The 24,883-nt window shown below is 41.2% G+C and overlaps 1 long non-coding RNA gene across 1 annotated transcript in view; it reads left to right on the top strand.

Moving 5' to 3' along the window:
- The window catches only part of LOC111973102 (uncharacterized), a 58,830-nt gene extending 34,325 nt beyond the window's left edge, over nt 1–24,505 (top strand). Inside the window, exon 3 of the long non-coding RNA XR_002878519.2 lies at nt 24,423–24,505. This is a non-coding gene — a long non-coding RNA (uncharacterized lncRNA). The remainder of the gene's footprint in view (nt 1–24,422) is intronic.
- Nucleotides 24,506–24,883: the final 378 nt, after the last annotated feature.

Genomic DNA, 24,883 nt, shown 5'->3' with positions numbered 1-24,883 from the left:
AACAAGTTAGACCTTACTGTGAAATGCTTACTTACAAGCCCTTAACCAACGTGCAGTTCAAGAAGTTAAGACAACTAAAGTAAAGAATAATTTAAAAGTAACACATAACATAACAAGGCTGTATACAGTGGGTACCGGTACCGAGTCAGTGTGCGGGGGTACAGGTTAGAGGTCATTTGTAGGTAGGGGTGAAGTGACTATGCATAGATAAATAACAGCGAGTAACAGCGGTGTGCAAACAGGGGGGGGGGGAATTTAATAGTCCGGTGGCCATTTGATTAATTGTTCAGTAGTCTTATGGCTTGGGGGTAGAAGCTGTTAAGGAGCTTTTGGTCCTAGACTTGGCGCTCCGGTACCGCTTGCCATGCGGTAGCAGAGAAAACAGTCTATGACTTTGGTGACTAGAGTCTGACAACTTTATGGGCCTTCCTATGACACTGCCTATTATATAGGTCCTATTATACAACATTATATCATTTGATCAGTGTCACATTTATTGAGTATTATATCATTTAAAATGGCCAATTTGGTGAAATCAATTAGCTTAATTGCTGAGTTATATTTCTATTAAGCGCATGTGACAAAGTTTGATTTGTAGGAATTTTTATATTATCTGTTTCTAACTACAGAAATTATTTTTAGAACAACCTGAGTTGTTGGGTGTGACAGATCTCTGAAATGGCATGGAAACGACCCATAAACCAATTTGCGGGAATCTATACGGGAGCATGACATTGTTTGTTAGCAATGTTCTCCATAAAAAAGCAAAGGAATTAAGTAACAATAGTGCTGAACCTTTTCAAAGGAAACTGAGTAACTAGGCAACTTTATTTGGATCTTTGTTTCATCCAGTGTCACATTGGCACAATGATGAGGAAACTGGAAAGTCCCTTGATGTCCATTTTCACGCTGAGAGACAGTGGACCCTTACTCGTAGCCTGTGAGTGGTACACACTGTGTAATGGGGTGACTCATGGAGTGCCGGGGTGCATAGACCCAGTCTCCCCTGCCCCTCCTGCCCTCTGCTGGTCCTTGTAAATTAAAGTCATTGGCCTGGCCTCTCCTCATCTCAGGTCCATGGCGCTTGCTGCCCAGAAATCAGTGAATGATGATGAATCTTCAGCAGGTCCATGGCCAGTTTTCTCTCCCTCGCAGCAGGAATGTTTTAATTGGTCTGGCTGGGGGACTTTTTAGAGACTTGTTGATGAATGAAACTTGTTCATTTATTTGCCTTTTTGTTGTTTCTACCTTTTCCCTGATAAGCCTCGTGTGTTTTCCCCCCACTTCCTCCAAAGAAGTACAAGTAAGCTGTCTAGCAACTCCACACTGTGCATATTTTCTCTTAGCTATTAGCCTACAAACCTGTCTTGTTGACATTTTGTCACTAAAACAGAAGTAAGCATAAGTACTGCCTGTCAGCTGATGTTTAGCAATGCCCCTTAGACATAGCTGTACTACAGTCAGTGGCTCTTAGCCAAAGGACCCATGTGAAGTAAATAGAACATTCAGTTGTGCTGTGTGACTAAAATCACTGGGGAATCCAGGGGGGGGGGAAAGGCATTACAACCTATGTGTTGTGTTAATTGTGTTGTTTGCTCTATGACCTATTAGTTCATATGCCTTGTGACCGTGATACAGAGGCCTAATGGCTGCGACAATAAGAAGACACGTTTGTTTCATCACATCTAGCTACATATTGTACTTCCATCCTCTCGGGCCAGGGGCACAATGTCGTAATTATTGGTTGGATCACAATCGCCCTTATAATAATTGGCCAATACGAAGAATGAAGTTAAACCAGAAGTCCAAATCCGTGTCTCCATCCATGACTAATTTATAAAAGGGTCAATTTTAGCTAGCTAGCTAGCTAGCTAGCCACCAGAGGACAACAACACAACGAGATACAACAATAAAAAATGTTCCTGTCAAGTGACATATGCTCTTGACGCAATTGGATAGGAGTGACGCCAAAGCCAAACTGGCTTCCCTTAACCCTTTTTTTTGGTGCGTCAGGACCATTTTACAGTTGAGCTTGCTCAGTTTAGCTCAATGCTGATTGGCTATTATTATTTTTTTTAAATTCATCAAGGTAGGCCAAACGCTTGCCACATCCCTTGCATTCAATGCTACGGGCGGCAACAATGTCATACTCTTTTGGACCAGACAGCATCAGATAGATGGCCTACAAATACAGAGACAGAGGGGCGGGGCGCTGTTTCGCTTGCTCAGATGCTCTCTCCGGTGGGATACAGTCAGCCTCTTGRGAATTGAAGTAAAGGATGAAACAGAGAGACGAAAGATAAATTATGTTAAACAAAAAATCTTGCAATTTTTTTTTAGGAAGCCTGGCTTCCCTTGGCAGCCATGAATACACGCCACTGGTCAAATTGGGTGTCAAATGAAAGATAATAGTCAATAAAACATTATTTTTTATTAAGGCGCATATGTTTTTCAACTGTTTTCCTTCCTAAAAATGTTGAATAATCAAAGGCTTTGATTTCTGGTCATATAGATGGAAATCCACTTCACTTACTGTAGTTCAATAACCAACATAGATGTATTCAAACTCATGGGGCCATGTCATAGCTGACACTCCATTCTTTCCACAGACATCTTTGAATCTTAATTCAGAGCAGATATTTAAGTGTTTTTGGAAGCAGTGGACACATAAAAACTATTATTCTGGTACCAAACTTTGCACCTGCACAGTTCTTCAAGTAAATGTGTTTTTGTGAAATGTTCTGTGTTAAAAGTAGTCCTTGTGCGTAGAGTTGTGTGGTTTTGTTAACTTTGAAGTCAATGTTTTTTGTTTGACATGCAGTACCAGTCAAAAGTTTGGACACAACTATTCAGGGTTTCTTTATTTGTACTATTTTCTACATTGTAGAATAATAGTTAATACATCAACACTATGAAATAACACATGGAATCATGTAGTAACCCAAAAAAGTGTAATAGAAATCAAAATATATTTTAGATTCTTCAAAGTAGCCGCCCTTTGCCTTGATGACAGCTTTGCACACTCTTGGCATTCTCTCAACCATCTTCGTGAGGTAGTCACCTGGAATTAATTTCAATTAACAGGTGTGCTTTAAAAAAAGTTAATTTGTGGAATGTCTTTCCTTAATGCATTTGAGCCAATCAGTTGTGTTGTGACATGGTAGGGGTGGTATACAGAAGATAGCCCTATTTGGTAAAAGACCAAGTCCATATTATGGCAAGAACAGCTCAAATAAGCAAAGAGAAATGACAGTCCGTCATTATTTTAAGACATGAAGGTCAGTCAATGCAGAAAATGTCAAGACCTTTGAAGGTTTCTTCAAGTGGAGTCGCAAAAAACATCAAGGGCTATGATGAAACTGACTCTCATGAGGACCGCCACAGGAAGGAAGTCCCAGTTACCTATGCTGTAGAGAAGGTCATTAGTTACCAGCCTCAGAAATTGCAGCCCAAATAAATGCTTCACTGATACAGACACATCTCAACATCAACTGTTCAGAGGAGACTGTATGAATCAGGCCTTCATGGTCGAATTGCTGCAAAGAAACCACTACTAAAGGACACCAATACAAAGGCCTGATGTAGAAAATTGTAAAAAATTAAGAAAAACCCTTGAATGAGTAGGTGTCCAAATTTTGGCTGGTACTGCTGGCCTACATTTTAATGTGAAAAATCTGAGCCATAACCTAATAACGTTACCGTGGAATTGCTGCAAAGCAACAAGAAAATGCTGCTCTGCCTGCCGGTCATTTTATTGAAAATTCCACAGAAGCCTACGTAGCTGTTGTCATCTCACACAGTTAATGTGATGCAATGTGGCTTCTTGTCTGATCTTGCGTGGACGCTTGGAATTTGAACCACCACCACATTATCCTCAGCTTTTTCTTTCTCAATTGAGTCGTTCCATGTTATTTAAGCAAGCCATGACACCCATCTCAGATTGTTCTGAAATCGTTTATTAGAAATAAGTATGATTTGGCATTCCTGAAATGTTGCCTTGTTGAAATTTCATTTAATCTAAGAGAAATTAAGCTAATTGATTGCACCCAAATTGGCCATTTTAATCAATAGGATTCAGATCATTTTCAATGAATATTGTACCCAACATCCAATTTGGAGTKAACTTCTTCCTACCAATGAGTAAGACATGAAGAATCACACAAAAATTGTCTAAAGCCACCCATGGACCCCCGCACCCCATGCCAATCCAACCCCAATAAGTTCAGTTTGTCATTCTTTTACGCTTAATCTCTGACAGGTTTAACCTTCTCCCATCTCCCTCAGCCCTCTAGGGTTTCACCGCCTGAGTCAGAACCAGGGAGTCTCACTACTACCACTGTGCTTAGCTCCGTTTAGCTGTGCTCTGCTCCTCAGTGCAACCCGGCGCTAAAACTCAGGCTCTAAAAACAGCCAACGGCCTCATTGCACAAAGTGTTAATGTCCCATCTCTTTCTCTCCAGCCCTTCAGCAAGTGCAGGACCAGAGCCTATAATTGGAGGGTGCTAACTGGGGCCTTGTTACGTATAGGGAAGCATTATTACGGCATTACAGGGTGCTTTTAGAGGGCTCATTGTCCCCTTTAGCAAAGTTAGAAATCGAATGAAAAAGCACTGGAAAGCCAAGGGAAAGTTATTGTTATGAGAAACACCAGAATAAATACCCTGGTCTTACAGCTTGACCTTGAGGCCAGGCTGGGGGAGGTAACACACTGAGACTACTTTTGAGCAGAGACTTATGTGTCCTGGTCAAAAGTAGTGCACTATAGAGGGAATTTGGTGCCATTTGGGACAGAGATGCGGAGTCGTTGGGTGGAAAGGGGCTGGTTCATTGGCTGGCTAGGGAGTAGGTAGACCAGACTTGATTGTTGTGGAAGTCCACGCACAGACACACACACACACACACACACACATATATATATATATATATATATATATATATATATACACACATGCAAGCAGGTTTAACCAGGCTACCTAGAAGCCCACTGCAGCCAAACAGGTTGGCCTTTACATAAAGGCCAACTGATTAGGATGGTCTTCTCCTAATCATCTGCTTATTGGTATATTTGTGCATGATCTTCATTGGGGTTAATGAATCTTTGGGAGTGTACTGTAGACCTGGTCTACTTGTTTGGTAGGTTGCTGGTATGTTTGCTGGCAGTAGGCTAATATTGAACTTGGAGGGGGGAGGGATTAGGCTACTTGGGAGTGGTTCAGGRTTTTGCATATCAGATTCTGGGCCTCCTTTTGATTGTGTTATTAAAGTTCAGGGAAAAGTCTGTGTGCGTGCTAGCCTATCGTTTACAGTGTGCCAGGAAACGGACACATTCGGRGAGAAATTACAATCCTTGACTCCTTGCTCTTTGCAGTCAGGCATTGATAAAAATGGAAACGGTGACAGTAATAAAGTAATATTTGACAGCACAGGGAWTTATTCAGATCATAGGCCAAGGACAGAATGGCTGCATCCAAATGACTCCCCATTTTCCATATGGTGCACTACCTTTGACCAGGACCCAAAGAGCTCTGGTCAAAAGGAGCGCACTATATAGGGAATAGGGTGCCATTTGGGATGCAGACAGAAAAGCACATTCCCATGGTCATCCTGAAGTCATCATGATGTTAAACAGTTTTTCACKCTTCCTTACCTTTCCCCCTATTCATTTAATCTCAAAGAATTCTCCTTGAACAGTTTTAATACGTCCTCCATTGGGGTTTATCGTAGATTCTGAGAAACTGGGTTCTCTCTTTTGGGGCTGTGCGTCAGAGTATTGAGGATGCTCAATGGCTTGGAAACTTCCTGGTAGCATAAATAACAGTTAGTGGCTTTCGAGCCGTCCTCTGGCTAATTTAGATCCAGGCTGTAGCCGTGACAGACCGGGGGCTTTGGTCCCATTGACTTACAGTATATGAATTGTTCATGTAATCCATGGGTGGCATGGTACTGTATGTTGCTATGGTCCTCGAGGAAAGAGAAGATTTAGACTCTGGCTGGAACAGAGGGGGGGCTATGCTCTCATAGACTCATTCATATCGGTTGAATGTATTCAGTTGTGCAACTGACTAGGAACACTACATGACCAAAAGTATGTGGACACCTGCTCGTCTAACATCTCATTCCAAAATGATGGGCATTACTATGGAGTTGGTACCCACTTTGCTGCTATAATAGCCTCCACTCTTCTGGGATGGCTTTCCACTAGATGTTGGAATATTGCTGCAGGGACTTGCTTCTATTCAGCCACACGAGCATTAGAGAGGTCGGGCACTGATGATGGGCGATTAGGCCTGGCTCGCAGTCGGCATTCCAATTCATCCCAAAGGTTTTCGATGGGGTTGATGTCAGGGCTCTGTGCAGGCCAGTCTAGTTCTTCCACATTGATCTCGACAAACCATTTCTGTATAGACCTCACTTTGTGCACGGGAGCATTGTCATGCTGAAACAGGAAAGGGCCTTCCCCAAACTGTTGCCACAGTTGGAAGCACAGAATCATCTAGAATGTCATTGTATGCTGTTGCGGTAAGATTTCCCTTCACTTGAACTAAGGGGCCCGAACCATGAAAAACAGCCCCAGACCATTATTCCTCCTCCACCAAACATTATAGTTGGCACTATGCATTGGGGCAGGTAGCGTTCTCCTGGCATCCGCCAAACCCAGATTCGTCCGTTGGACTTCCAGATGGTGAAGTGTGATTCACCACTCCAGAYAACGCGTTTCCACTGCTCCAGAGTCCAATGGCTGCGAGCTTTAGATCTCTCCAGCCGACGCTTGGCATTGYTCATGGTGATCTTAGGCTTGCATGCGGCTGCTCGGGCATGGAAACCCATTTCATGAAGCTCCCAACGAACAGTTCTTGTGCTGATATTGCTTCCAGAGGCAGTTTGGAACTCGGTAGTGASAGTTGCAACCGAGGACTGACMGTTTTTARGCGCTGCAGCACTCTGCGGRCCRGTTCTGTGAGCTTYTGTGGCCAACCACTTCYCYGCTGAGCCGTTGTTGCATCGACACGTTTCCACTTCACAATAACAGCGCTTACAGTTGACCGGGCAGCTCAAGCAGGGCAGAAAGTTGACGAACTGACATGTGGGAAAAGTGGCATCCTATGACGGTGCCACGTTGAAAGTCACCGAGRTCTTCTGTATGGCCATTCTACTGCCAATGTTTGTCTATGGAGATTGCATGGCTGTGTGCTCGGGTGACAGTTTGTTGCTATGGTTGTTATGGTTGTCGAGAAAAGGGAAGTTGTAGTTATTTGAAGCTTCTCTGGAGTTGAAGGAAGGTCTCAGACTCTCTTCTTCTCTGTATCAGTTGGTGTTATGTTGTTGTTACAGCCCTTCAGAAAGGGAAGTTGTAGTTCAAGCTTCCCAATACAGAGATCTCAAACTGTTCTCTATGGATGCATGATTCATCATGTGTTCTGTATTAAACCTTTGTGTGCGGTTGGGCTCAAAAGGTAGGGATTCCTTTTCCATTAAAGGTAATCAATTATCTGAATACTGTCACTGTGTGGGATGGTTCTGTCTTATCCTCATTGWAAACCATTAAAGGTCATCCATGGTAAAGAACTGGGCCTACTGCCTAGCTTTCCTCCAAATAGCTTTCTGACTTGGCTGGCTTACGTCATATGATCCGGGGGACGTCTGCTGGAAATGACCTGAGTTTCCATCTGAGCCACCTGGTAGAAAAACATTGAGGGAACAACAAAGAGAGCGATTGACTGAAGAAGTTCCACAACACTTTGACAGTTGTATTTCTCTGAGTAGACTTTATTTGACTGGCAGACAGACTCCAGTAACTGCCACAATGTTTGTATGGGCCACTTTCACCCAGTTTATCAAACAACTAGCCCCATCTATCTGTTWGTCATTGCTAAGAAGCTTAATGGCTGGATTAGTTGAAGCTACAAGTAGCCTGGTATTTGGTGGTACAATAAGAGACCCAAGAGGGGGCGGCCTTGTAATCCTGTCTACTTTAAAACCAAAATAAAGCTACTTATCTGTCTTTGAGAATGGTCCTAAAAGCTGTAACATGCGTGGTCACAGACAGGTAATAGTTGTCTCTCTTTGTCTGAGCTGTTTGAACACCTGCATGGCTGGCAGGTATACTACTGGCTGCCCTGGCTGGCAGGTATACTACTGGCTGCCCTGGCTGGCAGGTATACTACTGGCTGCCCTGGCTGGCAGGTATACTACTGGCTGTCCTGGCTGGCAGGTATACTACTGGCTGGCCTAGCTGGCAGGTATACTACTGGCTGGCCTAGCTGGCAGGTATACTACTGGCTGCCCTAGAGGGGAAAGATGACTTGGGCCTACACACAGGAGCTGGACAAAAATAAGAGCCACTAAAGAGAGAAAGAAAGTAATGTCACTCTTTGCTCTTTGTTTGTTCACTGTTTGATGTGAGCAATAAGTGATCTTCTTACCAAAACTAACATGGTCTTGGTCAAATGAGTGAACTGTCTTGATCCCTTCCTCACCAGCTGCTACACTAGTGGCTCCACCACAGACATGTGTATCTTCTTCGGGTGGTCATGTGTGTCTTTCTGTGCAACTGGACCTGGTGGCCCAAGCTGATCCTTTCCCTCTCCATCCCCTTTTGGGCCGTTGTTACTGATGGGTTCCGAGGGGGGTAACTGTCTTGGCTCCAGTTACCCCCCACGGTGGGGCTCCACTTCCCCAGAGGAAGTGTCTGTTCCTGGGTTAGCTTACAGGGTGGAGAGGGTGGGGCTGACTGGGCCTAGGAGTCACCCCATGTTTATGCACTTGTTATCACGTGCCAGCGGACACATGAAAGGCTAAGTGTATTTGTGTGAACGTGTATGGTCTGTTGTGATGGGCTAGATAGTAGTACTTCTCTCTCGCTCCCTCGTTCTCGCTCTCCTTCGTTCGCTCTCCTCGTTCGTCTCGCCTCTCCTCGTATCTTTCGACGGATCCCTCCGTTCGCCGTGCGTCGCTCTCCTCGTTCGCGTCCGCTTCAGCTCTCCCTCGTTCGCCGTCCTCGCATCGCTCTCCCTCGCGTTCTCGCTCCCTCTCGTTCGTATCGCTCCGGTAGATGACCGCCGACAGGATCTCACGCGTCATACCAACGCTTGGACTCGTTCGCGCAGCTCACCGAGACGTCAAGGAAGGCATAAGACGGAAAGAAAAAGGCACGGACGGAATGAGGCAAGTAGATAGCATGGAGGGGGAGATACACGCATCCCCTCGTTCGTGTCGCGCTTTGCTGGGGCTCGTCGTTGCTGCTCTCCCGTCGTTGCATCGCTCGCTCTCCCTCGTTCGCCCGTCGCCGTCGCTCGGCTCGCTCTCCTCGTTCGCTCGCTCGCTTCGCTCTCGCTCTCCCTTCTGCTCTCGCCCTCTCTCTCGTCTCTCTTCGCCCTCTCTCTCGTGCCTCTCCGCCCGCTCTCGTGCCCTCTCGCACGAGAGACGAGGGCGAGAGGGCACCCGCTCTTCCTTGCCCTCTCGCCTCTCTCCCTGCCTTCTCGCCCTCTCTCCTCGCCCTCTCTCTCTCGCTCTCCCTCTTGCTTCTCTCTCTCTCTCTCTCTCCCCTCTCTCTCTCCTCTCTCTCTCTCTCTCTTTTGTGGTTTCTCACCCAAATTTCACTTTTATATAGTGCATTTGGTAAAATTACACTATTGAATATTTTTTGAGATTCTTCTTTTTATGCAGTGAAATGCTTTGTGGGCTTTTTCTTTTGGTGCGTTCACTGTCTGACCAAATCCACTAGAGGCAACATTTCTGTTTGTCCCAGGTAGTGTACCATTGGGCGTGTTAAACCATGGTATTTCCTCATTTGAAGGAGTGTCTGCTGCTCTGATTCCTGGCCTTTTTCTGGAAAATTATGACTTTGGTTTTGAAGTTGATGCTGTATTCCCAAAGAATGTTAGTTGTTCATTTAGAATAATATTGCTTGACAAAAATGTAATCTAATGCCATGGCAATCCTGGTTAAAGGTAACATTCCTTTGCACAGACTGCCAACATTATTATGCATATTAAATGTTTATGATGGTAATTAAGATACGCAAGATATTTGTGTGTGTGTGTGTGTGTGTGTATATATATATATATATATATATATATATATATATATATTATATATATATTTTTTATTTTAATAGCTATATATAAAGAATTTTGAGGTGGAGCATTGGAAATACTTTTATCAATCAAATGTATTTACAAAGCATTTTTACATCAGTCAATGTTTTAGTGGTTGATCTGCTTCTGTTCTGTGGGTGGCACTGTGTGCTCTTTTCCAAGGATGGGTCCTGGCCTCTCGGGGGCCATGGGATCCGGGAGGACGGGGTTGGTCTGCCGGTCATTGGGATGACAACCCAACTTGGGATGGGGAGGGGCTTTAGCGGTTGGAATAGTGAAGAACAATTGGAGGGTTACTTGGTAGAATGCAAATATCGTGGTAGAGCTATATGGACACTCAGTCACTATGGTACTTTTTAACGGTACATTTACAAACATATATTATGATAATAGATCTGAAACTTGTATCTCATTATGGGAAATAAATATAGCAGTTATAAGTGTAATGGCTGAGCAATAATAACAAAAGAAGAACAATATTTACCTGGCTCAAAGAGAAGGAATATAATATCTATTGTTACAGGAAACTCATTCAACAATTTTAGATGAAGTTGTGTGGAAAATGGACTGGGGGTGAAATATATTTCTCCCATGGGTGATGATATTAATTAACAGTAGTTTTGATTCGAATGTGCAAATGGTCCAACAGATCCGCATGGTAGATGGATTATTAAAATATATATTATTGGACCATAAACAGATATGGCTTATTAACCTTTACGGTCCAAATAATGATAATCCATGCTTCTTTTAAAAATATATATAATAAATTATCAACCCTGCAAGCAATACAAGACTATTATTATGGTGGGAGATTTATATACTCTTTTAAATGCTTCAATGGACTGTAAATGAAATCACACTACAAACTATCACCCTCATGCTCTTAAGGAAGTAATGAATGTCATGGATATGTTGGAACTAGAGGATATATGGAGGCTTAAATATCCTGACCTAGTGAGATATACATGGCGAGGCTCAATCAAGCTCGTCGTCTTGACTTTTTTCTTATGTTTTCTCGTTGGCACCAAAAGTTGAAAAAGTGTGTTAGGGGATAGAATGTGGTCGGAATATCAGATAATTGGCATATGCATTACTCTACTGCATTTCCACGTGGGCGAGGATATTGTACATTTAATCAGGACTAGGACAGAGGAATTTATAAAGAAGTTTTTCCGACATAACATCCCTTATTGTATGGGACGCTTTTAAATGTGCCTTTTAGAGTGGCCATGTAATTCAGTACTCATCTCTTAACAAAATCAGGCAAAGGAGTCCATACAAACAAAAGAAATAGAACTACCAAAAGTAATTTACTGACACCCATGATTCACTTTGCTTCCCTCTAACTGAAGCTAATTGTATGGCTTTTTTCAATGTAAAATTAACTTCTGTACAGAAAGACTCATGTGAAGGTGAAATTGCAGAGGAGGTACTTCTTGATGCAATTAAAGCCTTTAATTCTGGGAAAACTCTAGGGCTGGATGGCATACCAGTTGAGGTATACAATTTTTTTTTTATATACAGTTGAAGTTGGAAGTTTACATACACCTTAGCCAAGTACATTTAAACTCAGTTTTTCACAATTCCTGACATTTAATCCTAATAAAATTCCCTGTCTAGGTCAGTTAGGATCACCACTTTATTTTAGAATGTGAAATGTCAGAATAATAGTAGAGAGAATTATTTATTTCAGCTTTTATTTCTTATCACATTACCAGTGGGTCAGAAGTTTACATACACTCAATTAGTATTTGGTAGCATTGCCTTTTAAATTGTTAAACTTGTGTCAAAGGTTTCGGGGCCTCCACAAGCTTCCCACAATAAGTTGGGTGAATTTTGGCACATTCCTCCTGACAGAGCTGGTGTAACTGAGTCAGGTTTATAGGCCTCCTTGCTCGCACACGCTTTTTCAGTTCTGCCCACGCATTTTTCTATAGAATTGAGGTCAGGGCTTTGTGATGGCCACTCCAATACCTTGACTTTGTTGTTCTTAAGCCATTTTGCCACAACTTTGGAAGTATGCTTGGGGTCATTGTCCATTTGGAAGACCCATTTGCGACCAAGCTTTAATTTCCTGACGATGTCTTGAGATGTTGCTTCAGCATATTCACGTAATTTCCCTCCCTCATGATGCCATCTATTTTGTGAAGTGCACCAGTCTCCCTGCAGCAAAGCACCCCACAACATGATGCTGTCATCTCTGTGTTTTTCACATTGGGATGGTGTCTTCGGCTTGCAAGCCTCCCTTTTCCTCCAAACATAACGATGGTCATTATGGCCAAACAGTTTTATTTTTGTTTCATCAGCCCAGAGGACATTTCTCCACAAAGAACGATCTTTGCCTCATGTGCAGTTGCAAACCGTAGTCTGGCTTTTTTATGGCGGTTTTGGGAGCAGTAGCTTCTTCCTTGTGAGCGGCCTTTCAGGTTATGCCGATGTAGGACTCGTTTACTGTGGATATAGATACTTTTGTACCTGTTTCCTCCAGCATCCTCACAAGGTCCTTTGCTGTTGTTCTGTTATTGATTTGCCCTTTTCGAACCAAAGTACGTTAATCTCTCGGAGACAGAACGCGTCTCCTTCCTGAGCGGTATGACGGCTGCGTGGTCCCATGGTGTTTATACTTGCGTACTATTGTTTGTACAGATGAATGTGGTACCTTCAGTTCTTGGAAATTGCTCCCAAGGATGAACCAGACTTGTGGAGGTCTACATTTTTTTTATGAGGTCTTAGCTGATTTCTTTTGATTTTCCCATGATGTCAAGTAAAGAGGCACTGGGTTTGAAGGTAGGCCTTGAAATAATCAAATCAAATTTTATTTGTCACATACARATGGTTAGCAGATGTTAATGCGAGTGTAGCGAAATGCTTGTGCTTCTAGTTCCAACAATGCAGTAATAACCATTTTATACATTACAGGTACACCTCCAATTGACTCAAATTATGTCAATTAGTCTATTAGAAGCTTCTAAAGCCATGTCATKATTTTCTGGAATTCTCCAAGCTGTTTAAAGGCARAGTCAACTTAGTGTATGTAAACTTCTGACCCACTGGAATTGTGATACAGTCAAAACTATAGTTTGTTAACAAGAAATTTGTGGAGTGGTTGAAATACGATTTTAATTGACTCCAACCTAAGTGTATGTAAACCTCCGACTTCAACTGTACTCAGAGGACTGTTATTAGCATGTTTTAACCACTCCTATGTATATGGTAGATTATCATACACTCAACAAGAAGGTRGGAGTTCATTATTACTGAAACAGTGGGAAATCTAAATATCCATTTCATTAAAAAACATTTGGAGGCTCCTTACACTTCAGTGTAGTGTGCAAAAATTCTAGCAAAATGTAAAAGCTCGTAAAATTAAATAGGTATTGTCGGACATTATTCCTTCTAATCAGACAGGTTTTTTACATGGACGATACATTGGAGATAATAATATAACTCAAGTACTGGAAACCAATAGAACACTATGAAAAATCTGGGAAACCAGGCCTGCTATTTATAGCTGACTTTGAAAAGGCTTTTGATAAAGTACGACTGGAGTTTGTATAAATGCCTGGAACATTTCAATTTMAGAGAATCTCTTATAAAATGGGTTAAAATAATGTATAGTAACCCTAGTTGTAAAATAGTAAATAATGGCTACTTCTCAAAGTTTTAAACWGTCAAGAGGAGTAAAARAAGGTTGTCCYCTATRGGCATAWCTATTTATTATGGCCATCGAAATGTTAGCTATTAAAATCAGATCCAACAATAGTATCAWGGGCCTAGAAATCCAGGSCTTAAAAACAAAGGTGTCATTGTACACTGATGATTCATGTTTTCTTTTAAATCCACAAGTTGGATCCCTCCACAGCCTCATAGAGGATCTTAGATACTTTTTCTAACCTCTCTGGATTACAACCAAATTATGATAAATGTACTATTATGTATTGGATCACAAAAAATATACAGCTTTTACATTACCGTGTAGTTTACCAATAAAATGGTCTGACTGAAGTGGACATATTCTGTATTTATATCCCAAAAGAAAGAAATGATCTCATTACAATAAATGTTTATAGAAAGTTATCAAAAATAGATAAGATCTTGCTTTCGTGGAAAGGTGTCTATTTGTGGAAAAATCACCCTGATTAACTCTTTAGTCGTATCCCAGTTTGCCTCTTAGCTTATTTCCTTGCCTACACCTAGCAACTTGTTTTTTTCAAATTATATGAGCAAAGAATATTCCATTTGATTTGGAACAGAAAGCCAGACAAAATTAAACAGACCTATTTATATAATGAATATGAATTCGGAGGGCGGAAATGATTAAATATTAAAGCATTAAACCTCTCACGAAAGGCATCAGTCATACAAAAGGTGTACTTAAATTGTACTAGTAAATTAATAGGAATGTCTCACCCTATGTTCGAGAAAGGCCTTTTCCCTTTATTCAGATTACAACCTCTCACTTTCAGTTATTTGAAAAGGAAATCATCTCCCAAATATCGCAATTTTTAAAACAAGACATAGAAAGTTGGTTGCAATTTCAATTTAATCCACCAGAAAAGACAGAACAAATAATACAACAAATATTGTGTTTAAACTCAAATATAATAATTGATTTAAAAAAGTATTATGTTCGTAAATGATCTCATAAATAGGACTGGTGGAGTTGTCACACATGCAGCAAACAGAAACATGGACATGTCTGCTCAACCCAACATTATAACCAACTAATTGCAGCATTACCACACAAATGAAAGTGGAAGGGGGAAAAAGTAAGGAACTTGTCTGTCGGCCCTGCATTAAAGACCATAAATGGTTAAAGAAAATTGTGATAAATAAAAAAGTATTCCAGTTAAGGACCATAAAATTGACAGCCGTGGCATATAGATGGCCAAGTAGTTGGGAAGAGATTTTTGATGTTCCCGATTCCATGGCACATGGTTTATGAACTGATACACAAAACGAAGCCGGATTCAAAACTTAGAGTTTGTCAATTTAAATGATTATACTAAATTCTTGCAATCAATAGAATGTTATTTTTTGGGGGATACAATCTTCCCAGCTCTGTATATTTTGCTGCGAAGAGGCAGAATCATTAGATCATTTGTTTTTTGTACTGTCCATATGTAGCTTGTTTTTGGTTACAGGTCCAGGAATGGCTGAAGAATTGCAATATTTACCTGGAGCTAACCCTGCAGATAGCACTACTGGGTGATCTGAAAAGTCATAGTCAATCGATCAATAATAATAAATACTTTTAGCAAAAACGTTTATTTTCAATTTACAATCTGTAGAAGCTATGAGAAAAGAAAGGTTCAGAACTTTAGTGTAACATCACAGCACAGTTGAAAAATATAAGGCAAATAGAAATTCAATATGGATGGTGTTAAGAGATAGATGGGAGGTGTTGATAGAGCTGAAGGTTGGGACTAATAACAACTAATGTAAACCATACTGTTTCCGTAAAACGTACACCACGGTTCAAAAGTTTGGGGTCACTTAGAAATGTCCTTGTTTTTGAAAGAAAAGCACTTTTTTTTTTGTCCATTAAAATCAAATTGATCAGAAATACAGTGTAGACATTGTTAATGTTGTACATGACTATTGTAGCTGGAAACGGCAGATTTTTAATGGAATATCTACATGGGCTTACAGAGGCCCCTTATCAGCAACCATCACTCCTCTATTCCAATGGCACGTTGTGTTAGCTAATCCAAGTTTATACAAAAAATTTATGGGTGATTGGAAGTGATGCAGACAATTACATTGATGGAAGCTACAATCTATCTGCACTATTAAAGCTGATCTACCCCCTAAGAATTTTTTAAGAAAAACATTTTGGTTCCTTTAGTGTAGACCTAGCTCTGTTGGTGACAGTAGGACAAGGTAATCTGCGTAGAGCAGGAGTCTGACCTCATCTTTTAGGGTGAGTCCAGGGGCTGCAGATCAGTCCAACAACACTGCTGGTTCGTTGATGTAGATGTTAAACAGGGTTGGACTTAAACTAAACCCTTGTCTCACCCCTTGCCCTTCTGCAAAAAACGTGGTTATTTTATTGTTCCGTTTAAACTACATGTGTAAATATATTTTATGATGTCATATACTTTACCCCCAACACCGCTTTGGAGGGTTTTGTAATACAATCAATCCATTCCTGTCTCTCTCTCCCTTCTCTTTATCCTCTCTCTCTCTCCTCTCTCTTGCTCTCTCTCTTGCTCTCTCTCCCTTCTCTTTATTCTCTCTCTCTTTCGCTCTCTCCCTTCTCTTTATCCTCTCTCTCTCAATCGCTCTCTCCCTTCTCTTTATCCTCTCTCCTCTCTCTCTCTTGCTCTCTCCCTTCTCTTCTCTCTCCCTCCTCTCTCTAAAATTAAGTTTGCTTTATTGGCATGAAATACAATTTGTAGATATTGCCAAAGCAGTATAATGGTAAATCATTTCAGTGAATACAGTACAATTACAATGAGGTTAATGAAATAATATAGGACATGTGATCATGCACACAGTACAACACTACTGCTGTTGTATTGTGTAATCTTTGGTCAATTTAAAAATATAATGAACAAAAATATAACACAACATGCAGCTATTTCAAAGGTTTTACTGAGCTACAGTTCATATGAGGAAATCAGTCAACTGAAATGAATTCATTAGGCCCTAATCTATGGATTTCACATGAATAGGCAGGGTGCAGCCATGGGTGGACCTTGGAGGCACTGACCCACTGGGGAGCCAGGCCCAGCCAATCAGAATGGTTTTCCCCACAGACAGAAATACTCTCAGCAACCCCCCCCCCCCCCCCCCCCTTCTCTATAAAGATGTTGGAGGCAACTTATGGTAGAGGAATGAACATTACATTTCTGGCAACAGCTCTGTTGGGCATTCCTGCAGCAGCATGCCAATTGCACGCTCCCTCAACACTTGAGACACATCTGTAGAATTGTGTTGTGTGACAAAACGCACATTTTAAAGTCTCCTTGTATTGTCCCCAGTCACGTGCACCTGTGTAATGCTGTCATGCTGTTTAATCAGCTTTTTAGATTGGCAAATGAGAACTGCTTATTAACACGGATGTAAACAAATTTGTGCACAACATTTGAGAAAAATAAGCTTTTTGTGCATATGGAGAACTTCAGGGATTTTTTTATTTCTGCTGATGAAACATACACTTTASATGTTGTTTATTTTTTGTTCAGTGTAAAAATAAGATTATAAAATGCAGCAGTATGCTCTGAAAGCTGTCCTTCAAACAGCCTTTTCAATTATGCATATACTAATGGTCTAACCCTCCATCCTCCCTCCCACAGAGACTGATTTTACTGACTGCAGCTCCCTTGACTTGACCTTAGCAAACACTGGCTGACTGGCTGACTAGTTGATTGACTTGTCTGACTGAGGACATTGTTCTGCACCGATTCTGCTTGTGTTTCTCTGTTGCTCATTAAGAAAAACAAGATTTCAGTCTTGGGGGGCAGTTACTGATGTTTGTCTCCCATAAGACACCATAGGTGCAAAGCCAGTATCACTTCCTCAAAATAGTCAGAATGAATAAAACATTTTACATTGAGCTAAGGTGCAGTGTTTTTCAAGTAAAYAAKTGTGCAACGTGTTGTCTTATGTAAACAAAGTCAGATTCGCTGCGGTAAGATTGGATGGAGCACAATCACTGCAGCTGTGAGTCCTGTGTTAGTGAGCATTGTCGAAATCAAAACCCAACCCTKTATTAYCCTAGGTCATGACGAACTCAATTACAAAACTCAGTTTTGGACAAGATTMACTTTATTACCAAAATTGTAGTAAAATTTGACACTACAATAAATGTTTCTGACTAATATTGATGCCACATAGYAWYRMTRCTATCAGAGAAGTTGTTTATTGCCATCAGTTGTGCTTTTAAAGTTAACCCATCCTTCTCTACTCAGTTTGGGGCATTGTGTAGGTAAGGCACAACTACTGGTAGCTTAAGGTAAATTCACACTACGGAGACGGAAGGTACTGAGAGTAGCGCTGTGTTGCAATTTGGCTGACCCCCATTTAGTCGACTGGTCGATTGTTTGGTTGATCAAGATTTTTTGTTGTTGATGAGAAGTGGAAATTATATATTTTTTTAAATTGAGGAGACTCCTATGATAGGTACACCTACAGCTCATCCCTTGGCAGTAGTACTGTAGATTACTTTATCACTGCCCTCAACCCAGAGTCTCTCAGAACTTTCAGTCAGCCCACTGACAGCCCTATCAGATCACAGCAAAATCACAGTCTACTTGAACAGAACAAAACTCAATCATGAGGCATCAAAGTCAAAGGAACTGAGTAATATTAAGAAATGCTACAGATGGAAGGAAAGTAGTGTAGAAACCTACCAAAAAACAATTAGGCAACAACAAATTCAATCCCTTTTTAGACAATTTCCTGGACAAAACGTTCCACTGTAATAGTGAAGGTGTAAACTTGGCAGTAGAAAACCTAAACAGTATATTTGACCTCCCTGTCAAATCTAAACATTTCAAGCAGACAACCTAAGAAAATTAACAGTGACAAACTGTTTTATGAAGAATGCAAAAACCTAAGAAAGAAATTGAGAACCTTATCCAACCAAAAACCTAGACCCAGAAAAACTGAGCCTACGTATTCACTAAAATCACTAAAACAATAAAGAAATACACTACAGAAAAAGAAGGAACAGCATGTCAGATATCAGCTTAATGTAATTGAAGAATCCATAGAATCGAACCACTAATGGGAAAATTGGAAAACACTAAACAAACAACAACATGAAGAGTTATCTATCCAAATCGGATAGATGGATAAACCACTTCTCCAATCTTTTTGGCTCTATAACAAAGAACAAACAGCAAAAATATCTACATGGTCAATTACCAATCTTAGAATCAGCTGTTAAAGACTACCAGAACCCACTGGATTCTCCAATTACATTGAATTAACTTCATGACAACTTACAAACCCTCCAACCCTGTGGTGTTGATGGTATACTACATTAAATMATCAAATATACAGACCACAAATTCCAGTTGGCCATATTAAACTCTTTAAAATCATCCTCAGCTTTGGCATCTTCCCCAATTTTTGGAACCAAGGACTAATCACCCCAATCAACAAAAGTAGGGACAAATTTGACCCCAATAACTATCGTGGGATATGTGTCAATAGCATCCTTGGGAAAATCCTCTGCATTATTATTAACAGCAGACTCCTACATTTCCTCAGTGAAAACAAGGTACTGAACAAATGTCAAAATGGCTTTTTACAAATTACCATGCGACAGACCACGTATTCACCCTGCACACCCTAATTGACAAACAAACAAACCAAAGCAAAGGCATTGTTGATTTCAGGATGAATATGTATGAACTTTCCAATTTGTAAGTCGCTCTGGATAAGAGCGTCTGCTAAATGACTTAAATGTAAATGTAAAAAAAAAGCTTTTACCTTAATTTGTTATGAGTGTCTGCTATACAAATTGGAAAGTGGTGTTGGGGGGAAAAACCTACGACATTATAAAATCCATGTACACAAACAACAAATGTATGGTTAAAATTGGCAAAAAACACACATTTCTTCACACAGGGCTGTGGGGTGAGACAGGGATGCAGCTTGAGCCCCACCCTCTTCAACATATATATCAACGAATTTACGGGGACACTAGAACAGTCTGCAGCACCCGGCCACACCCCACTAGAATCTGAAGTCAAATGTCTACTGTTTGCTGATGATCTGGTGCTTCTGTCCCCAACAAAGGAGGGCCTACAGCAGCACCTAMATATTCTGCACAGATTCTGCRAGACCTGGGCCCTGACAGTAAATCTTAGTAAGATACAAATAATGGCGTTCCAAAAAAAGGTCCAGTTGCCAGGACCACAAATACAAATTCCATCTAGACACCGTTGCCCTAGAGCACACAACAAATTATACATACCTCAGCCTAAACATCAGCACCACAGGTAACTTCCACACAGCTGTGAACGATCTGAGAGACAAGGCAAGAAGGCCCTTCTACGGCATCAAAAGGAACATAAAATGGCAAAAATACCTTACGCAGTTATAGAACCCATTGCCCTTTTATGGTTGTGAGGTCTGGGGTCCGCTCACCAAACAAGAATTCACACAATGGGACAAACACCAAATTCTGCAAAAACATCCTCTGTGTACCAAATAAAACGCCAAATAATGCATACAGAGCAGAATTAGGCCGATACCTGCTAATGATTTAAATCCAGAAAATTCTACAACCACCTAAAAAGAAGTGATTCCCAAACCTTCCATAACAAAGCCATCACCTACAGAGAGATGAACCTGGAGAAGAGTCCCCAAAGCAAGCTGGTCCTGGGGCTCTGTTCACAAACACAAACAGAGCACCAGGACAGCAACACAATTAGACCCAACCATATCATGAGAAAATACAAATATAATTACTTGACACATTGGAATGAATTGACCAAAAAACTGAGCCAACTGGAATGCTATTTGATCGTAAACGGAGAGTACACAGTGGCAGAATACCTGACCACTGTGACTGACCCAAACTTAAGGAAAGCTTTGACTATGTACAGACTCAGTGAGCATAGCCTTGCTATTGAGAGAAGCCGTCGTAGGCAGACCTGGCTCTCAAGAGAAGACAGGCTATGTGCACACGGCCCACAAAATGAGGTGGAAATTGAGCTGCACTTCCTAACTCCTGCCAAATGTATGACCATACATTTGCCAGATTACACAGATACACAAAGAATTTGAAAACAAATCCAATTTTGATAAACTCCCATATCTATTGGGTGAAATACCACAGTGTGCCATCACAGCAGCAGGATTTGTGTCCTGTTGCCACAAGAAAAGGGCAACACTATTGTAAATACAACCCATATTTGTTTATTTATTTTCCCTTTTGTACTTTCACTATTTGCACATCTTTACAACATACACACATCCATAATATGACATTGAAATGTGTCTATTCCTTTGGAACTTTGTGAGTAATGTTTACTGTAAATGTTTTGTTTATTATCTACAGTACCAGTTAAAGGTTTGGACACACCTACTCATTCCAGGGATTTTCTTTATTTGTACTATTTTCTACATTAATAGTGAAGACATCAAAACTATGAAATAACACATATGGAATCGAGTAGTAAACAAAAAAGTGTTAAACAAATCAAAATATATTTTATATTTGAGATTCTTCAAAGTAGCCACCCTTTGCCTTGATGACAGCTTTGCACACTCTTGGCATTCTCTCTTCACTATTATTCTACAATGTAGAAAATAGTAAAAATAAAGAAATACCCTTGAATGAGTAGGTGTCCAAACATGTGACTGATACTATATTTCGCTTGATTTGGTAATGTAAATATATGTTTCCCATGCTAATAAAGCCCTTTGAATTGAATTAGAGAAAGACACAGATGCAGAGTGAGACATTTTTTTATTTTTTATTCTGGTCCCCCGTGGGAAACAAACCCACAACCCTGGCATTTCAAGTGCAATGCTCTACCAACTGAGCCACACAGAGAGAGAGAGCGAGAAAGACACATACAGAGAGAGCAAGAGAGACCATGTGTCCTACTGACTGTGTGACCTCTTCAGGTGAGGTAGTGGAGATGGCCATGCTCTGCCTGGGGTGTGTTATTGAATGACAATGTTCTATTGTCATTCAAAGCAGGCAAGGTGAAATGAGGCAGGCAGCCGGGCAAGGAAAGGACTGAGTGAGAAAAGCAAGGGGCTGAGAAGGGGGCCCATCTTGGCTTAGCTTCGTTCCACCTAACTGGATGGTTAATGCCATCGAACGAATGACCAGAGATATTCACCCACTCACTCCCTATTCTCTGAAACTTTTAGGCCACTCATCCCTCCCCTCTCCTCCCTCTCCCCCTCTATCCTCCCGCTCTGCTTCCTCTCCCCCCTCTCTCCTCCTTCCTCTCTTCTCGCTCTTTCTCCTTGTTCAGTCCATTCCCATGCATACAGTGCAGCTCTTTGTGGAGCTCTCACCCTTAATAGTACTGCTGGGTGAGTTGAGGTTACATTCCCCGCACTGCCGCATTCCACTGTTACCCCCCCACCCCACCACTTTTGCGTCAGGGGTTGCCTCTCTATGGCACTGACACAATATTCAATTGAATTAATGCACAGCTGCATGGCACGGAATGAGAGACTTATCCTGGGAAACCAGGTCCTGGATGGACAAAGTGGGGGTGAAAAAACACTTCAATTTATTACAAAAGCTCATTAAGGAGAAAGGTTCAATCTCACTGCTAGCTAGTCCCAGACAGACAGGTCACATATCCAGGGTGGCTAAATAAAACCAAACCAGGCAGGAGAGGAGATCTCGGCTGCTTCTCTCTTCATAGACACCAATAGGAAGCTGAGTGATTTGGAGTCATAGCTTGATATTTAGCTGCATAGCTTCTCTCATTCTGGGAAAGGCAGCACAGGTATGAGTTGTAGGGAATGTTTTTCATTTTCACTCTGGTCTAGTATACGCTGGGCTACAGCCAATGAGATATATACAGTTGAAGTCGGAAGTTTAAATACACCATAGCCAAATACATTTAAACTCAGTTTTTTCACAATTCCTGACATTTAATCCAAGTAAAGATTCCCTGTTTTAGGTCAGTTAGGATCACCGCTTTATTTTAAGGATGTGAAATGTCAGAATAATAGTAGAGAGAATAATTTATTCCAGCTTTTATTTCTTTCATCACATTCCCAGTGGGTCAGAAGTTTACATACACTCAATTAGTATTTGGTAGCATTGCCTTTAAATTGTTTAACTTGGGTCAAACGTTTCGGGTAGCCTTCCACAACCTTCCTGCAATAAGTTGGGTGAATTTTGGCCCATTCCTCCTGACAGAGCTGGTGTAACTGAGTCAGGTTTGTAGGCCTCCTTGCTCGCACACACTTTTTCAGTTCTGCCAAAAATGTTCTATAGGATTGAGGTAGGGCTTGTGAATGGCACTCCAATACCTGACTTTGTTGTCTTATGCCATTTTGCCAACAACTTTGGAAGTATGCTTTGGGGTCATTGTCCATTTGGAAGACCCATTTGCGACCAAGCTTTTAACTTTCCTGACTGATGTCTTGAGATGTTGTTTAACTATATCCACATAATTTTCCTCCCTCATGATGCCATCTATTTGTGGAAGTGCACCTGTCCCTCTGCAGCAAAGAACCCCCACACATGATGCTGCCACCCCGTGCTTCACGGTTGGGATGGTGTTCTTCAGCTTGCAAGCCTCCCTTTTTCATACAACATAACAATGGTCATTATGGCCAAACAGTTCTATTTTTGTTTTCATCAGATCAGAGGACATTTCTCCAAAAAGTACGATCTTCGTCCCCATGTGCAGTTTAAACCGTAGTCTGTCTTTTTTATGGCGGTTTTGGACAGCAGTGGCTTCTTCCTTGCTGAACGGCCTTTCAGGTTATGTGATATAGGACTCGTTTTACTGTGGATATAGATACTTTTTTGTATAATCCTGTTTCCTCCAGCATCTTCACAAGGTCCTTTGCTGCTGTTTGGTATTGATTTGCACTTTTCGCACCAAAGTACGTTCATCTCGAGGATACAGAACGCGTCTCTTCCTGAGTGGTATGACAGCTGCGTGGTCCCATGTTTATACTTGCGTTCAATTGTTTGTACAGATGAACGAGGTACCTTCAGGCGTTTGGAAATTGCTCCCAAGGATGACGCAGACTTGTGGACGGTCTACAATTTTTTTTATGAGGTCTTAGCTGATTTTCTTTAATTTTCCCATGATGTCAAGCAAGAGGCACTGAGTTTGATTGGTAGGCCGAAATAATAGCACCACGGTACACCTCCAATTGACTCAAAATTATTGTCAATTAGCCTATCAGAAGCTTCTCAAGCCATGACATCATTTTCTGGAATTTTCCAAGCTGTTTTAAAGGCACAGTCACTTAGTGTATGTAAACTTCTGACCCAACTGGAATTGTGATACAGTGAAATAAATCTGTCTGGTAACAATTGTTGGAAAATGACTTGTGTCATGCACCAAAGTAGATGTCAAACCGACTTTGCCAAACTATAGTTTGTGTGTAATATATATATACACACACACACAGTATACACCATTGGCGAACAGCGCTGTATGCTTCTATGTGCAGTCAGCCCCATCTAGTGGTGATCGGTGGTAAATGCATTGGAGGATATTTTTTGAAAATGAGCTTTGTATGAACGGTACTTCCTCAAAGATTTTTATTCCTCTCTGTCATTTGTATACTGTGTGTAAGAATTCTATGGTGACACTCTCTTTCCTTCTCTCTCTCCTCTCTCTCCCTCCTCCCTCACTCTGACAGACAGGCTCTAAGGTGGTACAGTGAAGGGGTGGAGCGTGATGAGCCTTCTGGCACACAAACTGAAAGACAGAGTAGCAGGTCTGATCAGGTGGGTTGCTGCTACGCTCTGTGGGTGTGTGTGTGTGTGTGTGTACAGGAAGAGAGTGTTCTGGAAAACCCTTTATTGTGTCTGTTTATTTGTAGGTTATGTGTTTCTCCCTTCCTGTAACTTGCTTTCTTTTGTATATAAACTCAGCATAAAATAAAACGTCCCTTTTCAGGACCCTGTCTTTCAAAGATAATCGTAAAATCCACATTTCTTCACAGATCTTTTCATTGTAAAGGGCGTAAACATTGTTTCCCATGCTTGTTATCAATGAACCATAAACAATTAAGAAACATGCACACTGTGGAAAGACGGTTGTTAAGACAGAAAACAGCTTACAGACGGTTAGGACAATTAAGGTCACAGTAATGAAAAA

This window comes from Salvelinus sp. IW2-2015, linkage group LG14 (genome assembly GCF_002910315.2).
Source record: "Salvelinus sp. IW2-2015 linkage group LG14, ASM291031v2, whole genome shotgun sequence".
Taxonomy (NCBI): Eukaryota; Metazoa; Chordata; class Actinopteri; order Salmoniformes; family Salmonidae; genus Salvelinus; species Salvelinus sp. IW2-2015.
The sequence above is the reverse complement of the archived record's forward strand: the minus strand, read 5'-3'. Positions and strand labels throughout refer to the sequence as shown.